The sequence below is a fragment of the Haliaeetus leucocephalus genome, unplaced genomic scaffold (assembly GCF_000737465.1).
Source record: "Haliaeetus leucocephalus isolate CR32 unplaced genomic scaffold, Haliaeetus_leucocephalus-4.0 Scaffold218, whole genome shotgun sequence".
Lineage (NCBI taxonomy): Eukaryota > Metazoa > Chordata > Aves > Accipitriformes > Accipitridae > Haliaeetus > Haliaeetus leucocephalus.
Genome location: NW_010972654.1, coordinates 275,863 through 287,155, shown reverse-complemented (window position 1 = coordinate 287,155; position 11,293 = coordinate 275,863). Strand labels below are relative to the sequence as shown.

At 40.9% G+C, this 11,293-nt stretch overlaps 1 protein-coding gene across 9 annotated transcripts in view; it reads left to right on the top strand.

Annotated features, from left to right (window-relative positions):
* Window positions 1–11,293, top strand: part of PUF60 (poly-U binding splicing factor 60KDa) — a 33,453-nt gene that overhangs the window by 2,441 nt on the left and 19,719 nt on the right. For 4 of the 9 annotated variants that reach the window (XM_010566777.1, XM_010566775.1, XM_010566774.1 and 1 more), the window contains exons 2-3: window positions 8,103–8,211; window positions 10,429–10,577. The exons of 4 other annotated variants lie outside the window; for them this stretch is intronic. The gene's annotated coding sequence lies outside the window, so the exon portion shown is untranslated. The remainder of the gene's footprint in view (window positions 1–8,102; window positions 8,212–10,428; window positions 10,578–11,293) is intronic. One more of the 9 variants, XM_010566770.1, reaches the window with a different exon arrangement.

Below are 11,293 nucleotides of genomic sequence, written 5' to 3'. Positions count from 1 at the left end.
CCCCCCCCCCCCCCCCCCTCATTGTTTTTGTAGGAAATACTGGATTTCTCTCATAAATAGGTCTAATTCTAAAGCTGCTCTGTTTTTCTTTAAGGGTCTACCTTTGAACCCTGAAGGAGTTGCCGTTCACGGTTTTCCCCTTTTGGATTCACAATATTGGTGCTCATAATTGGGAGCAAATGTGAACAGCTCTCACTTTGTTTCCCATCTCATCTTTGCTTAATTAAGACTTCATTAGGTTAGGAGGTTTGCCAGGTTAACGCTGGGAATGAGTGTTCAAGTCTTGAGCATGTGAGGTTAAATACAATTCCAAAGATGATCAAAACCCAAGGAATGTTATATTGCTTAGGATGTGTGAAGACATTGGATTTTGTTTGTCCTCAAAGCTAAGATAGTGACTGTCCTTTATTTCACAGCACACTGCTTCAGCCGGTTCGTTGGGTGTCACTGTATAGTTTGGTGTATGCATATTTTAAAATGACAATACATATGTTTCAAAGGCAAAATAATTAGCCAACTTTATAACTCTCAGCCACTGCATGGTTTTGCTGCATGGAAGTGAAATGATGTGGTGGCTAGTCAAACAGAAGACTGTCAGAGTTGCAAGTCTGTTTACACCAAATTGTCAGGGCCTTGCAACATAAACAGAAAAATAAAGACCTTGTTTCAGAGTTTCTATTTGTCTATGTACATTAGCTATTACAAACAAATTTAATCAGTGCTGTAAAGGAAACCATTGTGTTACTTTTCTACAAGTCTGGCATTCAGATTGAGTATTAAGAGCTGAGCGGAGTACAGTAAGTGTAAGGAGCTTGATTGTTTTTGTTTAATTGACTTCAAACACCAAGCATTCAAGCTTCAACCCTGTTAGCTTACGCTATCAGGTTAAAATGGACATTTGCATTCAGAGAGTTATAATCGTGTTACAGATGAAGCATTGCATGGAGTCCAAGCAAGTCTTGATGAACCTGTGATTACTCTGGTGGCTGGAAGCAAGAGTCTTACGGGCCCCAGGAACTTAAAATTTAGTTTCAGAGCTGGTGCTGCTGTAAGTGGGTGGCTGTATCAGCAGGAGCAAGGAGGTAATGATGGCCTGTAGATGAGCACAAGAAATTTGGCATCAGCAGTCCTATGACTGAAAGAAGTGCGCAAGTACTGTGACAGATATGGGAGGTGAAGAACAAGATGCATGTTTTGAATATGCTGATGTTGTTCAGCAGTTTGGCTACAGAAGAATAGCCAATGTAAACTGTGTCTCTGTTGGTACGTGTGTCTCTTCCAGCATGTTTTGACAAGAGGCAGTAGATATCGGGAATGAAGAAAATGAAAAGGATTAGTTAGACAAAAGATCATGTGGCATATAAGCCTTGAGATAGAAGGAAGTGTGGTTTTGGGGGTTTTGTTTGTTTGTTTTGCTTGCTCCCTGACTAGATGGTATCTCTGTGTTTAAATGACATGGTGTAAGAGACAGCCTTCCAGGAACAAGAATTCCAACTTGACTGACGATTGTATGCTTTTATTCAGTATGGGCTTTTGTAGTATGACTGGAAGATATTTATTTCAAACTTCAGGACTGTTAAACATCTTAAGTAGAGCATTCATTCTGACCAGCTTCACACAGTGAGTTAAAACCACTTTTTTAAAGTAGGCTCTTTCATAAACTGTGTGTTCTTTATGTGGGTTTAGTTCTTATCTTGCTGGAAATGAGGTGAATCTGACCATTCAATATCACGTGTTAATTCATCAGCATTTTTGCCACTATGTGTTTTACCTTGCTGTGCTTGAAAAACTGACACATGGTCTTGGTGTTAATGGTCCTTAAAATGAAGACCCAATTCAAATGTCCCCACAAGCACCTTTTGCGTGATCCCTGGCTTCTTTCTTTTCAAGTCCAACACAAGTGCCTCTATCTGTTTTAAAACTCCTTTCCATGCTGGAAGGAAAATTAGCTGCTCTATGATGTGACCAGGAAATTGGTCTAAATAAAGTCCAGTGCTTCTGCAGTCTTATCGGAACAGCTGCAACATTTACTCTGTTCTGGGACAATTTAAATCATGAAGGCTGGCTAGAAAAGCTTGAGAATTAAGGACAAAGGAACATCAATTAAGAGGAGCTCAGTTCTGGAATTTGGTGGACTTCGGTTTTGCTTTCAGCTAACTTTCTGAAAGTAGATTTGCAGTACAGGCTCTGCTGTTGTACTGGAAACAATTAAATGGGAAAAATAACTAAAATAGAAAGCAGAGGGCTTTTGTCAAAAGGAGTGCATCTTGTAAGGAGGCTGTGTTGGGTCTTATGAATTATAACTTAAAATGTCCAAAATGTTTGATGCTTTTCAAGTGCAGCGTATGCTTATCAGATGTCATAAATCTACCTTACATTGAGTCCATCAGTAAACATTTATTGAACGTATCTTATATGAAAGCCATGCAGTTTGGTTAGAATGTAAGATGGGAATCACCACTTCTTTACCTGTCCTGTCCTTTTTCTAGTCCTTCTGCTACTGAGGAAAAAGTGTCCCTATTTCTCATTTGAATTTTAGGTAGAATTATACTGAAGTAGTTTTGCAACTATCATTTTACTTGGTGCCAAATGCTATTGATTACAATAACAGGACTGTACTACTGTGTTTTGTTACCCAGAATATTACTGTTGTGACACACTGTATTGCTGTCCTGGATTAGCTCTACTGGCTGTATCTGTTCTTTCACCTGCATATTTTTTTCAATGCTTGCTTTTGAATCCATTATCCCTGCACTGTTGCCATAGGCTGTGCCCCTCAGCTTGCAATACAGGCAGATTTCCCGTATGGCAAGCTCTCTTCCTCCTGATGTCAGAGCCGTAACAGTTTTTTTTCCTCTCTTCATGTGGTCTGCATGTGTGCCCACTCAGTCAGCCTAAGCAGTATGTTTGCATGTAAAGTGAAGAAGGTGTGCAATGCTCAATACCTTCCATCCCCCTCCCAGGTATTCTTTAAAACCTGGATAACTTCAGGTGCATCTGATGCAGTGTTCAGTGGTTTGGTTTACTTAAAAGAAGGATAGGAGGAAGAGAAACAAGTTGCTGAGCTCTTGCATAATACTGGCTCCCTCCTGGACCTACAGCTACTCCATGAAAAATCTATGGGATGTGCTGCTGCCTGTTGGTACCCTGTGCCCCTAGCATCCAAGTAATTGTCAACCGTGGGTGTATTTGGGGAGGGTGCCAGGCTGTGCAGAGGTAGGGCTGGGAACCTGGAGTGGCACTCTCCACAACCTTTTTTCCCAGCACAGTCCTGAAGTGGCACTTAAACTGTGATCATGATGATAAAGTTTACCTTTTGGGGACACACGCACAAATTCAGTAATTCCAAGGGGTCTTTTTCTTTGTTTTGTTTCATGGAGTATTTTTTTGTTTTCAATTTACAGCCACTCACTCAGGACTGCCCAATTGTCAGTGGGAGTATGTGGGTTAATTCACAGAGCAAAAGAAGTACCTTCCCATGAGGGATGTAGTTAAAGACTGCCGTATGCTACTCCTGGTGCAAACTTTTATCTTCCCAACAAATAAGCATTTTATCTGGTTCTCATCAGAAACTGTGGGAATCACTTAAAATGGTATTGTACTTCTAGGACAAACCTAGCAGACATTTAATTTAGCTGGTGAAGGAAGCTTTAAGATAGAGGGTGTCTGGGAAAAGATTTGACTGGGGTAGAGTTAAGCTTCAGCTTTTTTTCCTTCCCCTAACATTACTGAAATGACTTCACCTTTGCATTGTTAGATTGCTCTTGCTGCTGCCTTTGGTATAAGGAACGTGTAGTCTGCAGGCAGCACAAGTAATTTATGGAAACATCTGCAGGAATGTCTCCTGTAGTAAGTCTCCTGTATTGAGAGCAATCAGAATCACTGCAGGGCAATCCTGCACAGGTATTTCTAGCACTTACCGTTTTGCGGATTAACATACTTGCAGCTTACTAATTGTATGTGAATTTGGAGTTTTTTTGAAGAACACCAACATTGCACATGTGCATTGTTCAGCAGGAGGGCAATTAGCAGCAGCAAGCAGCTCTAACAAAGATGTTAGTAGCAATAGGTCCTCCTCAAAAGCTTTTAACTGTAGAAGTTAAACTAACCATTCTTAATTTTGACTGTAAGGTCATGTGTTACAGGAAGTAGCTGTGTATCTGCATGTGAGATCTAAAATTCAGCTATGGTATTGCTGTGGTTTACCCCCAGCCAGCAACCAAGCACCACGCAGCTGCTCACTGACTCCCCCCCACCCAGTGGGATGGGGGAGAGAATCGGAGAAAAAAAGTAAAACTCATAGGTTGAGATAAGAACAGTTCAACAGAACAGAAAGGAAGAACCTAATAATGATAACAATAACAATAATAAAATTACAATAATAATAATAAGAGCTGGAATATACAAGTGGCACACAATGCAATTGCTCACCACCCGCTGACCGATGCCCGGTTAGTTCCTGAGTGGTGGCTTCCCCCAGTTTATATACTGGGCATGATGTCACCTGCTGTGGAATATCCCTTTGGCCAGTTTGGGTCAGCTGCCCTGGCTGTGTCCCCTCCCAACTTCTTGTGCCCTTCCAGCCTTCTTGCTGGCTGGGCATGAGAAGCTGAAAAATCCTTGACTTTAGACTAAACGCTACTGAGCAACAATGGAAAACACCAGTGTTATCAACATTGTTCTCATACTGAACCCAAAACCTAGCACTATACCAGCTACTAGGAAGACAATTAACTCTTATCCCAGCCAAAACCAGGACAGTATTTATGGGATAAATTTTCTTAGCCTGGAAGAGGTAATTACGTTCCCCATGAAGCTTATGAGGACCAGTACAAGTTACTTGGAAGACTGCATATATTTCTTCTTTTCTTTTGACCCGAAGTAATTATTAAATCTCTTCTGCATGTTTGAAATAGTTCATAGTTTCTGTACTACTGCCACAAGCAAGATCTGTTTGTAATGTGCAGTGGACTATTTATGTATGCTGCTGCTTGTGACAGAGTGGACAACCGTACAAAATTCTTACAGTTAATTATTAATGTAATTTTGATGAAAATTCTCACTAACTTGGTCAGTACCTTTTAGTGTTAGAAATGAAATCATCTGTTATAACTGGTTAAATCGTTAAAGTCTTGCTAAAGAAACTTAAATAGTCCGAGACATTTGGTGCCACTGCTTTTGATACCAGTACTGTGAAAGTGGTGTATGTCACAGCTTGAGGCACTGGTCCTTGATATACTTCCATTGTAAATGCTCCTTTAATGCGCGCTTGCCTCCTCACCCTCAGTGACAGTACTTCAGAATGACGTGCAGTGCTTCTCGTTTAGGTATTTACCTGTTTTCATGGTCTTGTGATTTTTTTTTTGCATCACTTCTGTGTTTTTCCTAAGCTCTTTCCGGACTCTTAACATTCTTTAAAATATATCTCTGTACACCAAAAATGGATACAGTATGTCTCTCTTTCTCACCAGTTCCATTTATAAGGAGACAGTTATTTCTGTGCATTCAGTAATACTATTAACCGTTTTTGCCATACATAATATACTCATGTGCAATTGCTTGCCTGTCTTTCTTTTTGCATTCTTAAAATCACAGCTGAGTTAGATAATTTGTCCTTTCCTGCAGGGGGGATGCGTGTTTTCTGTTGGTGACTTCAGTGACAGCAAATTTTGTCAAATAAAATTAAGTTCACTTAGCTGTTTCGTGCAGTTCTGGAGCACTGATGTAACTGCAGGATTCCCTTAACTGATTTGGGAAGAGTGATCTGTCAACTGAATGTGTTTGTATTTTAATGAGGCTAAGGTGAAATTGCTGTTAATGTTCCTTGTCAGGATAGTTAATTTTTAAACAGAGCTGAGAAGCTCCCAATTGGGGGGGGGGAATTGTGTACGTGTAAAGTGCCTGCTGGCTCAGCTTGGCGTTACAGACGGCTGGAGCTTTCACTGGAGGGTGAGGGGGAGCAGCCTGCAGTCAGTCCGCCCCAGGAGTTTCTCCTTTTGCGTGTTCAGGCCTTCTCCTTGCCCTCACCTCCCGGGGGTTCTGCCCTTGCTTGTGGTGGGTTCTGGACCAGCTGTTTGTGAGGCTTTAACTTAGCACCGTTTACAAGGTTCTCATCCGAAAAGGATTAATTGTGGAAATGGTTACTGGATACTGCTTAATGGGCTTTTTGCATACAGCATCACCAGTATGGTGGCAATCCTGAGTGTTACTTAAACAATCCAGTTCCCTCAGCCTCTCCTTACAGGGCAGGTGCTTCAGCCCCTCCACACTCTTGGTAGCCCTTTGCTGGACTTGCTCCAGTGGATCAGTATTTTGTGTTGGGGGGGTCCAGAAGTCATGCAGTGTCCAGATGTGGTCTAAGGAATGCTGAGTGGCGGGGGGATCACTGCTCTACCTGTGGGCTCCATTCCTGTTGGTGCAGCCCAGGGTGCTGCTGTTAGTGCACTCTGGCAGCAAGGAAGGTTGGCTCATGTTCAGCCTACTGACCACTGGGACCCCTATTTCCTTCTCCACAGGCTACTCCATGGCCTGGACCATTGCAGGGGGTTAGTCTGTCCCAGGTGTGGGATGTAGCGTTTATCCTCCTTGGATTTCATTAGCATTTTATTGGCAGTAAACTTTTTTGTTTGACATAAGCTGTGTTGGGAATCTCAAGAGTTTCAGTCATGTTTCACATTGGCAAAAGTAATTCTGGAGACTGCTAGTGTCAAATAAGAGCAAGAGAGCCGTCTTCTGCTAAAAGCAAGTGGTGGAGAGAACTTGCAGTTTAGAGGAACCCAGCATGGACATTGCAATTATTTGGAAGCGCTCTCACTGCACTTACTGTGTTGTCTGTAGCTGCCTCACATGCAGAAGGGTTCGCTGAAGGATTTGTCAATAAGAAGGTGAGATGATGGTCAGGGAAAGTGGTGATCCCTTTTGAGAGGGAGGAATATGTTTCTGTGTGTCTTACTTTCTTGTTTGAATCAAGAGAAAGAGGATTATCGTGTGCATATTCATTTATTTTAGCACTGTATTGTAGCTTGTCAGGAACAGTAGTTTTCTTTCTTTGGGAGCTGAAATTTGAGATGCGGGTGATTTCTGGGTTCTGTGACAGATAAATGATAATGCAGAGCATGCCGCGTGTAAAGGTAACATCTAGAAGATTTTTTGTTTGTTCGTTTCTCAGTGCTGATCCAGTGGGGAGGAGTTCTATCAAATGCAGTGAAAATGTATCACAAGGAATTGTTTCAAGGGTACATAGATCACTTGTGTGCATGTACGTAAGACTTTACATGTTTTCAGATGTTGGATTTGCGTAGAATTTGGTGCTCTGGAAGAACTATGTTACGCTACTGACAACATCAGTAAAATTTGTCATAGAATCTCTCCTTGTTCACCTAAATGGAAGAGATGTTACTGGCCAAATACACAGTCATATAAACAGTTTGGTCATGAGATGCTAGAAAAATGACACATTTTGAAAGGTTTTAATCCCTGCCTATTCTCTATAGAACACATCTGGTAAGATGGTGGAAAAAACTTGGGCATGCCCCATGCTCCAGATTTTTTTGGCAGTACATTAGTGGCACATGCTAGCAGTAACAGAAGAAATAACTCACTAGCGCTGCTATTCCCATTTGAAAAAAAAGTATTCTATAGGGGGTGGAAAAGAGTAGTTACTAAAGAAATTCAGGAATAGTAAAAAGCCATCGTGCACAGAAAGACTTGCAGAGTTACAGTGGTTACAGCTGAATCCACCAAGATTTGGATACTAAATAGGGGCAAAATACTTAAATGTATTTATATATGCAAAGAAGGACCTTTTCTGAAAAATAACCTATTGTGCAAGTAGAAACATTGCCTTTGACCAGGCATTTGGGTGGTGCTTCTTCCAGCTTCACCACTGGTGTGGGGTGTTGTATGAAAATATTCAGATGAACGCAGATTCCCAAGCACTCATGCAGGTGGTAGGGCAAGGATTAAACTGAGTATACTGGGCAGGTACTTCATCAGTCCTTTTTCCACCTCTGTCTTATTTAATCTTCGTGTTTGCTTGTTATGGTTCCTAAAATAAATAAGATTCTGTGTTTTTCTTTCTCTTGTGTGTGTTTATACTTCAGAGAAATTCTCAACCATGTAATAAATTTCCAACGAATGTGCCTGAACTCTTGGAGTTCAAACCACCTTAAAAGGCCAAGCAACGCTCAGAAGCAATGTTCATAGCAACAGGTATAGAGTTTCTATTTATTTCTCTTTTAAAAGAAGCTCCTATTTGCCTGCTTCTGTTGTCAACTTCTCTCCCATTTTTCTTGTTCCCTCCTAACTGTTAACAGTGTGTTTAAATAAGGCAGTTTTCAAGGTGGCCAGCCTTAGTATAAAGCACCAACTGCTTTTCAACAGGTACTGTTATGTTACATTACTGTCTAGCAGACTCAAATTAATTGTGCTGAGCCTTTTCTTGGTAGTGGTATTATCCTAAGGTGCCAGGAAAGAGAGAAGCAATAGTCTTGGTTCTCAGTGAACAGTGATAGAGATGGGGATCTGTTGCTTTTCAGATAGACTGGAGTAATGGAGGGTGGTAGTCTTCCTTGAAGAAACTCTCAGTGTTAAAGGGTACATGGTGATAAATTTTTGTTAGAGCTGTACTGCTGATCCGCAAAGGCATGTGTCTTTGTTTCTTTCTGGAGGGATGTGTAGTGGTAAAGAGCTTGGTTGGAACCAGTAGTGCCTGGGTTGGGCTTCTTGGATACTCTTTGTTGCTTCTAGATCACTTCATCATCCTTAGTTTTGATTTTACCCTCCAGGCTGGAAATTGGATGTTCTCAACCAGTTTTTGGAAGCTATGACATTTAATGAGCTCAAATGTCTAAATTACCTTAAATGTAGATAAGCAATTGTCTTTGTTTTTAAGAATCATAACAGATTACAATCAATGGAGTAGCTTTTTTATTGTGAATGGTTAAATTTGATAGCTTTTCCACTATGTTTTTCTTCTCCCAAGTCTCATAGCTCCTAAATTGCAATAGTTCAATATTTAAAAGCTGAGAGGACATGGAAACAGCAATAGAAAAAAGTGTGGGCTTTTAAAATTGTCTGCAGAAAACTAAGGAGGTCTCTGGACTTGCCTGTATGACAGCATATACATAAGATGTAGAGAAATGGGAATGGGAGCCAGGAGAGCTGGGTGAAAAATATTTTTCTAGCCAGTTGGTTAGGAACAAGAATGATTTTTTGTTTGTTTGTTTGTTTTAGATTTTTTTTTTTTTCAGTGTTCCATGATCAAAATCAATCTTGGAGATGATGTAGCCTTCTGGTACCAAACTGGTCACCATTACTATATCATGTATATATACATGTAGATGTGGTGCTTAGGGATTTGGTTTAGTGGTGGACTTGGCAGTGCTAGGTTAACGGTTGGACTTGATCTTAAAGGTCTTTTCCAACCTAAATGATTCTATGATTCTATATTGCTTTGCTGATACTTGTTTTTAATTTGCACATGGACTATGCAATAGTGTCTTTTGATCAGTAGCGTGCACTTGAGTTTCCCAATTTGCAGCCATGGAACGGTTCCAACTACCTCTGTTCTTATTCATGTGTCAGCTTTCTTTTGTTGTACTTCTATTCCCCTTAGGTCCTGGTGTGCTATTCAGTGTAGCTATGAACTTTGATCTGAAGGGACCAGTGAAGTAACTGCAACTCTAGAACACTGTATTCAGATACTTGTAGAGTATGTTTTTATGTTAGGAGGGTTTATTTTGCATCTGCTTTATGTTCATTGATAATATAAAATGCTCACAAACCCCTTACAGTGAACTTGAGACTCAATGCACAAAACCAGAAGTCTCAACTGTTGCTATAAAATAGAGTAAGAATTATCTAGGGCATACCTCTCTGAACATCAGGAAACTTGTCCTGTGGCTTTCTTTACTTTCAAGGTAGGTGAGCTCCACTCCTCGCCCTTAATAGTCTGACTAAAGAACAAAGGAAGTGTTGCAGCCTGGTAGGAGGCAGCACGCAGATTGCAGTTTCTGGTAGACTGAGGCAAGTGGGTTAATCTGGGAGAAACTTTGCAGTTGGTAAAGGAAGTGCTTAAAATCTTGTTTTCTGCTATTAACTTAGGTTTTTCCCACGATAATTTTTGTACTGAAACCAGTAGCGTTCAGAGACACGAGTCTCTTCAGCCTAGTATGTGTCTACTACTGAACAGATTAGGATATTTGTCCATTTTGGTATTTTAACTGGGTGATGGTGAACACTGAGTCGAGAAATTAGTTCTGCTTTTGATGGATGATACAAGCAGAACTTACATGAACAACAGAGGCATGTCCGCATCCTGCTGCTCTAAGCCGAGAAGGCAGTGAGGTTGTGAGATGGATAGTTCCAGCAATGGGACCATCATGCTGTAGTCACACTCTCACTTCTTCCTCTGTTGCATTGATTCAGTAGGAAAGTAGAGTTCCCTCATGATGCAGTGTGTGAATCAGACCAGTCCTACTCTGCATCCTCACAAGAAATGGACAAGGTTCTGTTGGGAAGATGAACACAGCTTACCTCATGAGAAGTTTCTAGTACCAATAGTCACTGTCATTTAGGTAAATAAATTGCCAGGGGATCTCAAGATAAAGAATGACTGGGCAACATAATGGCCAACGTTGCGTTTAATGTGTTAGAACATATAAAGTAATGTGTGTGTGGTGGGGAAAATAAACTGATTATGTGTGCACTGTGACAGGTTGTAAAAATAGCCTTTTCCTTCCTGCATGCACTAATTAAAGTTTATCTGCTTAAAAAGAATGTGATCCCACTTTATACCCAGTGAGTAAAATAAGAAATTTGGTTAATGAGCTGACTAAGCAGCATTTAGCATCAATTCCACCCCCCTCATCAGCTGGGGGAGAGGATTTGTGGCAGCCCCACCTCGAGGGAAAAGTAGGTGCAGAGTCCCTCTGTAACAGCTTGGAGGGGTGTCAGCTGGGGAGATTTATTGTGCAGAACTCCGTAATGTCACAGTCCTGCGTCCGTTGTATGGGCAACAAGAGCAAACAGGCCAGCAGATATGTTGTCCCTCAAACGGGGTTCGTTTACCCAGTGTGCAAGCCAATAACACACAGAGTTGAGATATTTTCAAGTTAATTTCATTGATGTGCATGAATGGGTGCCTGTCTCAAGACAGCACACCCTTGTCTTAAAAATTTCCACATTTATATACTTAAGTAATACATATTCATTATTATTTTCATTAATGATTGGTTCTTTTTTCTTCACGCAGACTCTGTCTTCTTTCATTGTCTTCTTTTGAGTAGGTGGC